We start from the raw sequence: 13,710 nt of genomic DNA on the forward strand, positions 1-13,710 counted from the left end.
GGAACACTATTTTAAAAACTAAAACCAAAATTCTATACATAAAAGAAGGAAAAGGAACCAGATCAAAAGCACACAAAATAGTTTCAGCAAAAATCATAGAAAAAAATCTCAAATATGAGGCAAGAGATGGCTATCAAAGTACAAGAGGCATACAGAACAACACCAAGCAGATGGCAGATCTGGGTCCTGGGGTCCTCCTCAAACTAAGGCACCAGCCAAGGAGAATATAGGCAGTAAACTTCGAACCCCTACCAAGGCCTAGCTGATGAACAGGATATTCTCCACCGTTGAGTGGAGAGTGAGATCTGACTCTCACACGAACTCTGGTGCCTCCTTTTCTGACCATGTCTCCTGGATGGGGAGGCCTGGTGGCACTCAGAGAAAGAATAGCATGTTACCAAAAAGAGACTCTATAATCTAAGAGCATATATAGGGGGAGGAGGTCTCCCTCAATTACAGATATAGGGGAAGGGAGAAGGGGGGGAAGCAGGAGGGAGGGAGGAATAGGAGCATAAAGGGAAGGGATAAAAATTGAGATGTAATATGAATAAATTAAAAAAAAATTTAAGTTCATGGCTTTTCATTCATTAGTTGTTGCTATGTGTGTGTGTGTGTGTGTGTGTGTGTGTGTGTGTGTGTGTATTATTTAAGTACAACTTGCTCAATCAGTATGGTGTTACTTCTAAGTATGCTTTCAGGGCTGGCCATTTGGTACTGGATAACCAACTGATGTGCTTTTCCATGAATGAGGAAGACTATTTCTTCCATGGTCAGAATTCTTTAGTTATCTATAGTTCTTTGTGTAGAAGTGAGAGGTCCTGGGATTTCCCCCATCCATATTAACATGCTGTGTCCTTGTTCGTCTCATGGTTAGGCAGTTATTTTGGTGAGATTTTATGAATATAGCTTTTGACATTCATATAAACTATATTTAAACTACATAAACACAAACACATATACACATGTATGTAATTTTAGGTAAACATAAAATAATGATTTTTTTATGTGTTTTTTTCCCAAACATTTTCAGTGTTGTTTATTACTTCTCCCAGTCTCTCCCTCTAGATTGCCTGATGTACCACTCACCATTTAAATTCGCCACTTTTTAAATTTCCCACTTGATAGCATCTACGACCTACTGTTACATGCTCTAGAGCTTCTCATGCTCGCCCCGAGAAGCTCCTTACTTTGTTAGTTTGGGGGATTGCTGCAGATTATCCACACTCACAGCAAGATTCTGAGCAATGAGCCACAAATAAGGGAGAAAAGGTCATATTTGTCTTTCTGGATCTGGATTACATTACTCAAATATAATAATTTCTTTTAGTATAGCTACTTACCTGAAAAATTTCAAGATTTCATTATTACTGCACTTGGTATTCAGATCCTAGACTGTCTTTCATATTTCATTCAGCTTTATGCTTGTGCATTCTTGGGCACCACTTGGGCATTTTACTCTCATTGGGTTTATTATCTTAAATTCATTGAACTTTGTGTCTTTTTTAAACTCCTTGAATTCTCTCATGAAATTTATGGTTGTTCTTTTAAGGTCTGTGTCCTGTGGCTCTCCCAGGTAAATCCCACCGAAGAACATTTCTACAGGGCTGATGTATTTGAGGGAAAGTGCTGTCTTTATCTTTTGTGTTGTTTGTCTTTTTGTCATGAGATCGAGGCATGTAAACTTTTCTTTCAGTGCTGTGTCTGACATGAACTCAGCAGACTGATCTGTGCACAGGTTGTGCAGGATGTGTTGTGCCCGAGGCTTGGGCATGATGTGGTGGGATAGCATGTGCTGACGTGTGTCTTGGTCCAATATGGGTATTTGGGGATGTCATAGGTGGAGCTGACAAGTCTGGACACTAGATATGGGGCTTGAGTTAGATCTGGAGATTTGGGGAGTGTGTGGAAGGAAGGATCTAATGGACTCACCAGCACGGGCCCTGGAACAAGTGTAAGGCCTGGTTGAGCCTAGAAGTTGGATGTGGTGCCAGAATAATGAAGTCAGATCACAAAATGGGGACCTGCACTGGTGTATAAGATAAAATGTGTGTCTTCAATTGAACATGGCAGAAAGGTCAGTATATACAGTTAGGGAGTCAGTCCCCATTACATATTATAAACATGAATATTGTCTATATAGAATGAAATATGGAAGGGATACATTGGGGATATTCATGTATGCAACATTCACATACATGTTCCCACCATTGCACAGATCTATATGTAGTGAGACTGAAGACAAAAACAGTGGGCTGCTGTTAACAGTGGGCTCTTAACAAATGCAAAGCAGTAATGAGGAAATTAACACACACACACACACACACACACACACACACACACACACACATATATATATATATATATATATATATATATATATATATATATATATATATATTCAGACACACAAGACTGACCTCTGTTAGGAATTCACATACATTTTATCACAAAGTTGACATACCAAGTAGATAGAAACCAAAATCTCTGAGACTTCTGTCTGACTAGTTATGGAAAATATATAGGAAAGCAAAACACAAGGCTGAAGAGATGGCTAAGCAATTAAGAGCTCTTGCTGTAGCTGGGTGTAGTGGCACATGCCTTTAATCCCAGCACTCGGGAGGCAGAGGCAGGCTGATCGCTGTGAGTTCAAGGCCAGCCTGGTCTACGAGGTGAGTCCAGGACAGCCAAGGCTAACACAGAGAGACCCTGTCTCAAACTCTGCCCCGGGAAAAAATGAGCTCTTCCTGTTCCAGAAAACCTAAATTCCCTTCCCAGAAACTCAGGTACTCCCAGGTAGCTTACAGCCATTTGTAACTGCACCTCCAGAAGTTACATGCCTTCCTCTCGCCTCCAGGTGCCAGAGGTACAGTACACACATAGCATAGACACACACACACACACACACACATAGCATAGACACACACACAGAGACAGACAGACATACAAACAAACACCATTAAAACAAAAACAAAAAAACATTTCCGGACAACATTTCCTCAAAGGTCTATAAGAAAAGAAAAAGTAGGGGAGATCCAAGATGGCAGCAAGCAGTGTGGACTGTGTGTGGAAGCTCCAGTGAACAATCCATGGAATTGCACAGATTTCTGAGCCAGGAACACCGAGGTCCCCACACCACGGCAACAGGAGTGCTCCACGGTTCAGAGAGACCAGGGTGCGGAGGACCTGCGTGCTGATGCACACAAGAGGAGCACGGATTTTCTTGGATTGGAGCAGCAGCAGCAGAGGCAGCAGCAGCAGCAGCTGCACCAGCCGCACCAGTGGCACCAGTGGCAGTGGCTGAGGTTTGCAGCTCAGAGCCTTTGGGTGGAGGAGATTGGTGTGGTGGCCGGTGGGAATTGTTACGGGAGAGGGGACTCTGGGCAGAATTTGGGCCACGTGGTGCCTTGAGACCCAAACTGGACCCGGAGGACAGTTCAGCCCCAGAGTCCCGGGTTCAGCCCAGTGCGCAGTGCTGTGGAGAGGCTGGCTCAGCTCAGCAAGCAATTCTGCCTGAGGCACTAGCTCAGCTCAGCCACAGCTCCTGTGCTGTGACGCAGGTTGGGCAGAGCACTCAGTTTCTACCTGAGGAGCTAGCTCAGCACAGCCACAGCTCCCCTGCTGTGACCCAGGATGGACGGAGCACTCAGTTCCACCAGAGGCACTAGCTCAGCTCAGCGAGCGGTTCTGCCTGAGCCACTAGCTCAGCTCAGCGTGCAGTTCTGGGGTGCTGATATAGGCTGAGGTCAGAACACAGATTCGGCCCAGAGTCCCTAGGTGGACTAGCCAGGCAGATTGGGCCCAGAGACTCTAGCTGAGCTTTGCACACAGGCTCAGCGATTCTAAGACTCTGGCTGGACTCTCCACACAGTTTAGGCCCAGATTCCAGGCTGAAATCAGCATGCAGTGTGGGTCCAAAGTCCCTGTCTGAGCTCGGTGCACAATTCCTCCCTGGAGACTCGGGTGGAGCTCAGCGTGCATTTGGGGCAAGAGTCCCAAAACTGTGCTTGGCAGACAGATTGGGCCCAGAGACTCTAGCTGAGCTTTTGGCACAGTCCCGGCTCTAAGACTCTGATTAGACACAGTGCACAGTTTGAATCCAGAATCCCTGGCTGAGCTTGGTGGACGGTTCAGGCCCTGACTCTCTACCTGACCACAGCACGCACTTTGGGTCAAAAGCCCCTAGCTCAGCTTGTTGTGCAGTCCCATCCCAAAAATTCTGGCTGTGCATTTTGGGCCCAGAATTCTTACCTGAGCTCGGCAGACGGTTTGGGCCCTGAGAATCTAGCTGAGCTCAGGGCATAGTTTGGACCCAGTGTCGCTGGCTGACCTTGGCAGGGGACACAGAAGGCTGTGGATACCTTGGCCTGACCCAACACTCATTCAGAGATCCAGAATGATTGCAGGACACACAGTACAGGGGAGATGAGGATCACTGGTTGTGAGAGTCCTAAACAACAGGGCTAGCCTCCTACTATCCATAGCAGTGAAGCATCAGAGCTTCCAGACTATGGAAATCGTGAGAAAACAAGTGAATTTATCATCAGACTCCCTCCATCCAATGCTGGAAGCTACCCAACAAAAACAGAGATGGCAAGATATCCAAAAGACAGTGTAGAAGCATACGCAAAAACCCCAAAACAACATGGTGTCTGCAGTTTCCAGCTATCCCAAAGAAAACAACCCAGAGAACTCAAATACAATGGAAATACAAGAAAATGACCTCAAATCCTTAGTAATGAGAATGGTAATGGAGGAAACAAATAAAATTTGTAATCAAATGCAGGAAGAGGCAGCAAAACAGGTGAGAGACATAAAAGAAGCACATAGAGTGGAACTGGAAAAATTGCAAGAAAATGCAAAGAACCAGATGAAAGAAAGAAATGAAACGGTTCAAGCTCTGAAGACCTATAAAGAGGCAATGGAAGAAACTCAGGAATATACAAACAATCAGATGAAAGAAATAAAAAAATCAATTCAAGATCTGAAAATGAAAATGGATTCAATGATAACCACACAGAGAAAAAAAAAACGAGAACCTGAGACCTCAGAGAGGAAGGCGAGGAACACAGAGGTGAGCTTTTCTAACAGAATCCAAGAGATGGAAGAACGAATCTCAGGTCTAGAAGATACAATCACAGATCTTGAAGCAACCATTAAAGAAAATGCCAAACCTGGAAAACTCCTGACACAAAACATCCAAGAGATTAAGGACACCATGAAAAGACAAAATTTGAGAATAATAGGCATTGAAGAAAGAGAAGGTATCAGACTCCAAGGCCCAGAAACTATTCTCAACAAAATGATATAAGAAAATTTCCCCAATCGAAAGAAAGAGATGGCTATAAACACACAAGAGGCCTACAGAACACCAAATAGAATTGACCAGAAAAGAAAAACTGCCTGTCACATAATAATCAAAACACAAAACATACAGAACAAAGAAAAAATATTAAAAGCTGCAAGGGAAAAGGGCCAAATAACATTTAATGGCAAACCTATCAGAATTACACTAGACTTCTCAGCAGAGACCATAAAAGCCAGAAGGGCCTGGACAGAGATCCTGCAAACCCTAAGAGACCACAGATGCCAGGCCAGACTACTTTACCCAGAAAAACTATCAATAATCATTGATGGAGAAAACAAAATATTCCATGACAAAAACAAATTCAAACAGTACCTGTCCACAAATACAACTTTACAGAATGTACTACAAGGAAAACTCCATCCCAAAGGGTCAAGCTACAACCAAAACTACTCAGGAAATAGATAACTATTCCATGGCAAAAACACAACTACATAAACGCTAACCTCCTAATACCCACACCAGTGAAGCATTAGAGCTCCCATCCTAGGGAAATCGTGAGAAAACAAGTGAATCTATCATCAGACTCCCTCCATTCAACTCTGGAAGCTACCCAACATTTAAAGCAGTGCTAAGAGGAAAATTCATACCACTAAGTGCCTTTAAAAAGAAATTGGAAACATCGCACATAAGCATCTTAACAACACAACTGGAAGCCCTAGAAAAAAAAGAAGCAGAAACACCCAAGAGGAGTAGACTCCTGGAAATAATCAAACTCAGGGCTGAAATTAACAAATTAGAAACTAAGAAAACAGTCCAAAGAATCAACAAAACCAAAAGCTGGTTCTTTGAGAAAATCAACAAGATAGACAGACCATAAGCCACACTAACAAAAAGGCAGAGAGACGGTATTGAAATCAACAAAATCAGAAATGAAAAGGGAGACATAACAACAGACACTGAAGAAATTCAAAGAATCATAAGATCCTACTTTGAAGGCATATATGCCACAAAATTTGAAAATCTAAGGGAAATGGACGATTTTCTTGATCAATTTCACTTGCCAAAGTTAAATGAAGAACAGATAAACAAGCTAAATAATCCCATTTCCCCTACATAAATAGAAGCAACCATCGATGGTCTCCCAACCTAAAAAAGCCCAGGGCCAGATGGTTTCAGTGCAGAATTCTACCAGACCTTCAAGGGCGAGCTGATACCAATACTCTTCAAGCTACTCCAAAAGATAGAAATGGATGGAAAATTACCAAATTCATTCTATGAGGCCATAGTCTCATTGATACCTAAACCTCACAAAGACTCAACAAAGAAAGAGAATTTCAGACCAATTTCTCTTATGAACATAGATGCAAAAATACTAAATAAAATACTTGCAAAACGAATACAGGAACACATCAAAGATATCATTCATCATGACCAAGTAGGCTTCATTCCAAGCATGCAGGTTTAATATACGGAAATCCATCAATGTAACCCACCATATAAACAAACTGAAAATAAAAAACCACATGATCATCTCCTTGGATGCAGAGAAAGCATTTGATAAAATTCAACACCCATTCATGTTTAAAGTTTTAGAGAGATCAGGGATACAAGGCACTTTCTTCAACATAATAAAGGCTATTTACAGCAAGCCAATAGCCAAAATCAAAGTAAATGGTGAGATACTCAAGGAAATTCCTCTAAAATCGGGAACAAGGCAAGGCTGCCCACTCTCTCCATATCTCTTCAATATAGTACTCGAAGTTCTAGCCAGAGCAATAAGACAACAAAAGGAGATCAAGGGTATCCAAATGGGAAAGGAGGAAGTCAAATTATCTCTCTTTGCAGATGATATGATAGTGTACATAAATGACCCTCAAAATTCCACCAGAGAACTCCTACAGCTGATAAACACCTTCAGCAAATTGGCTGGATACAAAATTAACTCAAAAAAGTCTGTAGCCTTCCTATACACAAATGACAAGCTTGCAGAGGAAGAAATTAGGAAAACCACACCCTTCACATTAGCCACAAGCAATATAAAATATCTAGGAATTACCCTAACTAAGCAAGTGAAGGACTTGTATGAAAAAAATTTCAAAACTCTGAAGAAAGAGATTGAAGATGACCTGAGAAGATGGCATGATCTTCCTTGCTCATGGATCGGGAGAATTAACATAGTAAAAATGGCCATCCTACCAAAAGCAATCTACACATTCAGTGCAATCCCTATCAAAATAACTACACAATTCTTTAAAGACATTGAAAGTTCAATTCTGAACTTCATATGGAAAAACAAAAAACCCAGAATAGCTAAAACAATCTTGTACAATAAAAGGTGCTCCGGAGGAATCTCCATACCTGATCTCAAACTGTACTATAAAGCAATAGTAATTAAAACAGCATGGTACTGGCACAGCAACAGGCTGGTTGATCAGTGGAAACGAATTGAAGACCCAGATATGAATCCACACACATATGGCCACTTGATTTTTGACAAAGAAGCCAAATCCATTCAATGGAAAAAGGATAGCATCTTCAACAAATGGTGCTGGTCTAACTGGAGGTCTATGTGTAAAAAAATGAAACTGGACCCATATTTGTCTCCTTGCACAAAACTCAAATCCAAGTGGATTAAAGACCTCAACATAAAACCAGAGACACTAAGCCACTTAGAGGAAAAAGTGGGAAAGAGCCTGGAACATATTGGCACAGGAGACAACTTCCTGAACAGAACACCAACGGCCCATGCCTTAATGTCAACCATTAATAAATGGGACCTCATGAGGCTGAGAAGCTTCTGTAAGGCAGGAGACACTGTCAAGAGAACAAAGCGACAGCCTACAGACTGGGAAAAAATCTTCACCAACCCTACATCTGACAAAGGTCTAATATCCAAAATATATAAAGAACTCAAGAAATTAAACACCACCAAACCGAATAACCCAATTGAGAAATGGGCCTTGGAACTAAACAGAGACTTCTCAACAGAGGAGTATCAAATGGCTGAGAAACACTTAAAGAAATGCTCAACCTCCTTAGTCATCAGGGAAATGCAAATCAAAACAACTCTGAGATTCCATCTTACACCCATCAGAATGGCTAAGATCAAAAACTCAAGGGACACCACATGCTGGTGAGGATGTGGGGAGAGAGGAACACTCCTTCATTGCTGGTGGGAATGCAAACTAGTACAGCCACTTTGGAAATCTATCTGGTCCTATCTCAGAAAACTGGGAATAGGGCTTCCTCAAGACCCAGCTATTCCACTCCTTGGAATATACCCAGAAGATGCTCCAGCACACAACAAGAAACTTTGCTCAACCATGTTCATAGCAGCCTTATTCATAATAGCCAGAACATGGAAACAGCCTAAGTGTCCCTCAGTAGAAGAGTGGATAAAGAAACTGTGGTACATATACACTATGGAATACTACTCAGCTATTAAAAACAAGGAATTCCCGAAATTTGTGGAGAAATTGATTGCACCAGAAATGATCATAATGAGTGAGTTAACCCAGAAGCAGAAAGACTCAAATGGTATATACTCACTTATATCTGCATACTAGCCCAAGGGGCATGTCCCACGAAAGCCTTCACTTACCAGGAAACTGGGACAGAGGGGAGGGCATCCTATTGGGACTCTAAATGAGAGAAGCATGGGAGAATAGCAAAATAAAAGGATACAGAGGGTCCTAGAAATCTACAAGTAGAACAATATGATAGGCAGATTTGGGCCCAGGGGTCCCGCTCAAACTAAGGCACCAGCCAAGGACAATACAGGAGGTAAACTTTAAACCCCTTCCCAGATCTAGCCAATGGTCAGAATATTCTCCACAGTTGAGTGGAGAGTGTGATACGACTTTCTCATGTACTCTGGTGCCTCACATTTGACCATGTCCCCTGGAGGGGGAGACCTGGTGGCACTCAGAGGAAGGACAGCAGGTAGCCAAGAAGAGACTTGATACCCTATGAGAATATACAGGGGGAGGTAATCCCCCTCAAGAACAGTCATAGGGGAGGGGAATAATGGGAAAATGGGGGGCGGAGGAATGGGAGGATACAAGGGATGGGATAAACATTGAGATGTAACAAGAATAAATTAATAAAAAAAAAAGGAAAAAAAAAAAAAAAGAAATAGGTAAGCGTTTTACACTCAGAAACTTGGGCAGCAGGAATAGGGTGCCTCTGGGTCTGGTGTGGGCTTTTGATAAGTCAAATTCCACCCCCAGTGAGACACTTCCTCCAACAAGGCCACAGTTCCTAATCTTTTGGACATAATGCCATTCCCTGATGCTAAGCATTCAAATACATGAAGCTATGGTCTTCTCTCTTATTTAGGCCACCACAGAGGTACAGATGTGTGTAAGAATTTAAACAATGTAGGAATGACCTTGGCCAAGATTTCATTCTGAATCCCATTAAGCATATCTGTTCCTCTGCAAATGTCTGTACTTTTTTCTTTCTTGAGTGGCTAGTTTCTTTGGTTTAGAAAGATTTATTTGGTTTAGAAAGAAAGGGTTATTTTTTTATTTACCTTCATTAGCTTACTCCTGTCTCCTCATTAAAATTTTACCTTGTACATAAAAGAAAGCTTGGCAATCTCTGAAGATGTGTTTGGGCTTTTGTGGTACTTTTTAGAGTGCCTAAACTAGCCCAGAGGGTTTCTGACAGGAAATTTTTAGTGCTATTTCCCACCTCACCAACAGACCCAAATCTCACAGTTCTCCGCATGGTAATTGGCCCAGTGGCATCACCGCTGGTTCTTCAGTCGGCTAATTGCAGTCTTCAAAGGAATGATATCACTGCTTGGTTGGAAGAAACTTAAACTAATCAAAAGCTATTTTCAGAGAGAAGGCATTTAAGATATTAAAGAGCTCACGCTGCTGCATTCTGCGAGCAAGTGGATGGACATGTTTGGAATTCTGAAATCAATCTTACTACTACGCACCATTGACTAAGTCAGGGAGACACAGAGCTAGGTAGGTCCACAACCCAAAAGAAATGTTGTAAACTAACCCAAAACTGGTCTGCTTTCAAGCAAAACATTGAAGTGACAAAATAATTTGCTTAAAAACTGAGACAAAATTACATCAAAACCCAGCCCTATTTTTTTTGGAAGATACTAATATCGAGTTCTGTTTTAATAAAAAGCAGGAGAAAGAGGAGCCTTATGTTATTTGAATGCATTCAGTTTCTATGCGTTAACAATTAATCATTGATATGTAGGGTAGACAAATGTGAGTCTGATTTCTCTAACTTAATTGATTCAAAGCAGGATTTCTGGGTAGCCATATACTTTGTTAGCTTTGGCACTTGCTTGCTTAGGCTCTGTAGAGCTTACAAGATGACACAGCATCTTCCATGGGAACCCACTATCTCTACTTGGTGAGAGCTCTGCAAATGTACAGCAGCAGGTCCCTGAAATAAACAAAAATCTCAAGCCAGGCTTGAAGAAAATGCAATTTAAACAAAAAACATGATGGCTAAGCCCATATGGTTTAAGCTTTGGGGATTATTAGAAACCTGGTGGGTTTGTATTTTCAGTCTTTGTATAGGGGTCAATAAACTGAATTCTGTTCTAACATCTCTAAAATATTCTCCTATACTTTTTCTAAGAGTTTTGTTTTCTTACTTTTCCTCTACAGAAAGAAGAAATGTCTCTAATGAGAGCTGAAAATTGCATTGTTCTATAAGTATAAAAATAAATTGTTAGGTGTCAGTTTAAAACTATGCCCGTTTAACAGAGTAATGTGATGACTATAGGCCCTAAATCCATCCTATCTAGAACAAGTTCTTGGTCCCATTAACTACGTAGCTGAATGTAAGTATTAACTATAGGAATTCTGGTGGACTCTAAGTTCTTTTACGTACAGAATTGTCATCTGCAAATAGTAACTTGCTTTCTTTTCTTCCTGTTTGTATCTGCTTTATCTTCTTCACGTCTTATTGCTCTAGCTAAGTTTCAAGCAACACATTGAACAGAAGATAAACAAGAAAATGAACATTTTATCTTGTTCCTGATTTCAGTGGAAAGACTTTGAGTTTTTCTCCGTTTAGCAATGTTTTGGCCATGGGCTTGTTGTACAATACCTATATTATGTTGAGTTATTTTCTCTGTATCCCTAGATTTTCCTGTTCTTATATCATGAAGGGATGTTTGGTCAAATACTTTCCTGTGTCTAATAAGACGATCACGTAGTTTGTTTATGTGGTAGATTACATTTATTGACTTAAGTATGTTGAACCATCCCAGGATGAAGCTGACTTGATCATAGTGGATAATCTTTCTAGCGTATTACTGAATTCAGTTTGTAAGCATTTTACTGAGAATTTTTATACATATATTCATTAGAAAGATTTTCTTTTTTTAAAACCAGTTTTTTTTTATTTTTTAATTTAAACACATTTTTATTGAAAAATAAAATCATTCATATTACATCTCATTTGCTGTCCCATTCCATGCATCCTCCCATTCCTTCCTCCCTCCCGCTTTCACTCCATTCCCCTTCCCTATGACTGTGACTGAAGGGGACCTCCTCCCCCTGAATATGATGCTAGGATATCAAGTCTCTTCTTGGTAGTCTGCTATCCTTCCTCCGAGTGCCATCCGACCTCCCCGATAAGGAGACATGGCCAAATATGGGGCACCAGAGTCATTAGAAAGATTTTCAATAAATTTTCTTTTTTGACTGATTTAGGTATCAGGGTAATAATGGCTTCATAAAAAGATTTTAGAAGTGTTTCTTGTTTCTTTAGTTTTTGAAGTAATTTGAGATGTATTGGCATTGGTTCTTTGACAGTCTGAGAATTCTGCACTATAAATGTAGAGACCAGGGGAATTTTTTTAGTTGAGAGGTTGATTGATTGATTGATTTGTATGTGTTTTCCCTGAATGTGTATCTGTACCTTATATGCCCAAAATGTCCAGAAGAAAGTGTTGAGTCTCCTGGGACTGGAGTTACAGACAGTTATAAGCTGCCAAGTGGGTGCTGGAACTGAACCCAGGTTTTCAGGAAGAGCAGCAATGCTCTGAACCCCTGAGCCATCTCTCCAGCGCCAGTTGGGAGATACATTTATTCTTCTTCTATCTCATTGATTGATATGGGTCTGTCCAAATATTTTCTGCCATCTTGACTTCATTTTCATATGTCATGAGTATATAGAAATCTGTCTGCTGAGTGATGGTGGCATACACCTTTAATCCAGGAACTGAGAAGGCAGAAGCAGGCAGAGTTCTGTGAGTTCGAGGTCACTCTGGTCTACAGAGCAAGTTCCAGGACAGCCAGAGCTACACAGAGTAACCTTGGTTTGAAAACTAAAGAAAAGAAACAAAATAGAAATACATCCATTTCTTTGAGAGTTTCCAGTGTAGTAGGGTATATATTTTTCAGTATACCCTTGTGATTATTGGTGTATACTCAGTAATGTCTCCCTTTTTAGCTCCAATATTATTAATATGGATCTCCTCTCTTTCTTTTGGTTAATTTGGCTAAAGACTTATCTTTACCAAAAAAATCAACTCATCTTTCTTTTTATGTTGTAGCAAATATAACTTTATTTTTAAATATATTTTATTAATTTATTCATATTACATCTCAATTGTTATCCCATACCTTGTATCCTCCCATTCCGCCCTCCCTCCTATTTTCCCTTACTCCTTTCCCCTATGACTGTGACTGAGGGGGACCTCCTCTCCCTGTATATGCTCATAGGGTATCAAGTCTCTTCTTGGTAGCCTGCTATCCTTCCTCTGAGTACCACCAGGCCTCCCCATCCAGGGGACGTGGTCATATATGGGGCACCAGAGTTTGTGTGAAAGTCAGTCCCCACTCTCCACTCAACTGTAGAGAATGTCCTGTCCACTGGTTAGATCTGGGTAGGGGTAAGAAATCAACTTTTCATTACAATAATCTTTGTAATTTTTTTCATTTAGATTTTATTAACTTCTATTTTCAATTCTACTTCATCAATTTCAGCCTTAATATTTATTACTTCTTCTGTCTATTATTTTTGTGTGTTGTTCTTTTTTGTTCCAAACCTTTAGATATATAATTAAGTTATTAATTTGAGATCCTACCAGTTTTATGTAGGCATTTATTGCTATATACTTTTCAATACTGGGTTGTGTTACTTCCATTTGTTTGTGTGTTTGTGTATTTTCTGTCATTTCTATTTTTGTTGATACTCCACTTTATATCTTCATGGTCAGATAGTATACAAGGTATTACTTCAATTTTTTTCTATATTTTTTGAGGCTTGCTTTGTGTCCTAACATGCTGATAAATTTACAGAAGGCTCTGTGGGCTGCTGAGAAAATGGGTATTCTTTAGTGCTTTATTTAAATTATTATTTCATTTACCTCCAGATTTTTTTCTAAAAGATCAGAATATTGGCAAGAGTGTAGT

The sequence above is a fragment of the Acomys russatus genome, chromosome 3 (assembly GCF_903995435.1).
Source record: "Acomys russatus chromosome 3, mAcoRus1.1, whole genome shotgun sequence".
Taxonomy (NCBI): domain Eukaryota; kingdom Metazoa; phylum Chordata; class Mammalia; order Rodentia; family Muridae; genus Acomys; species Acomys russatus.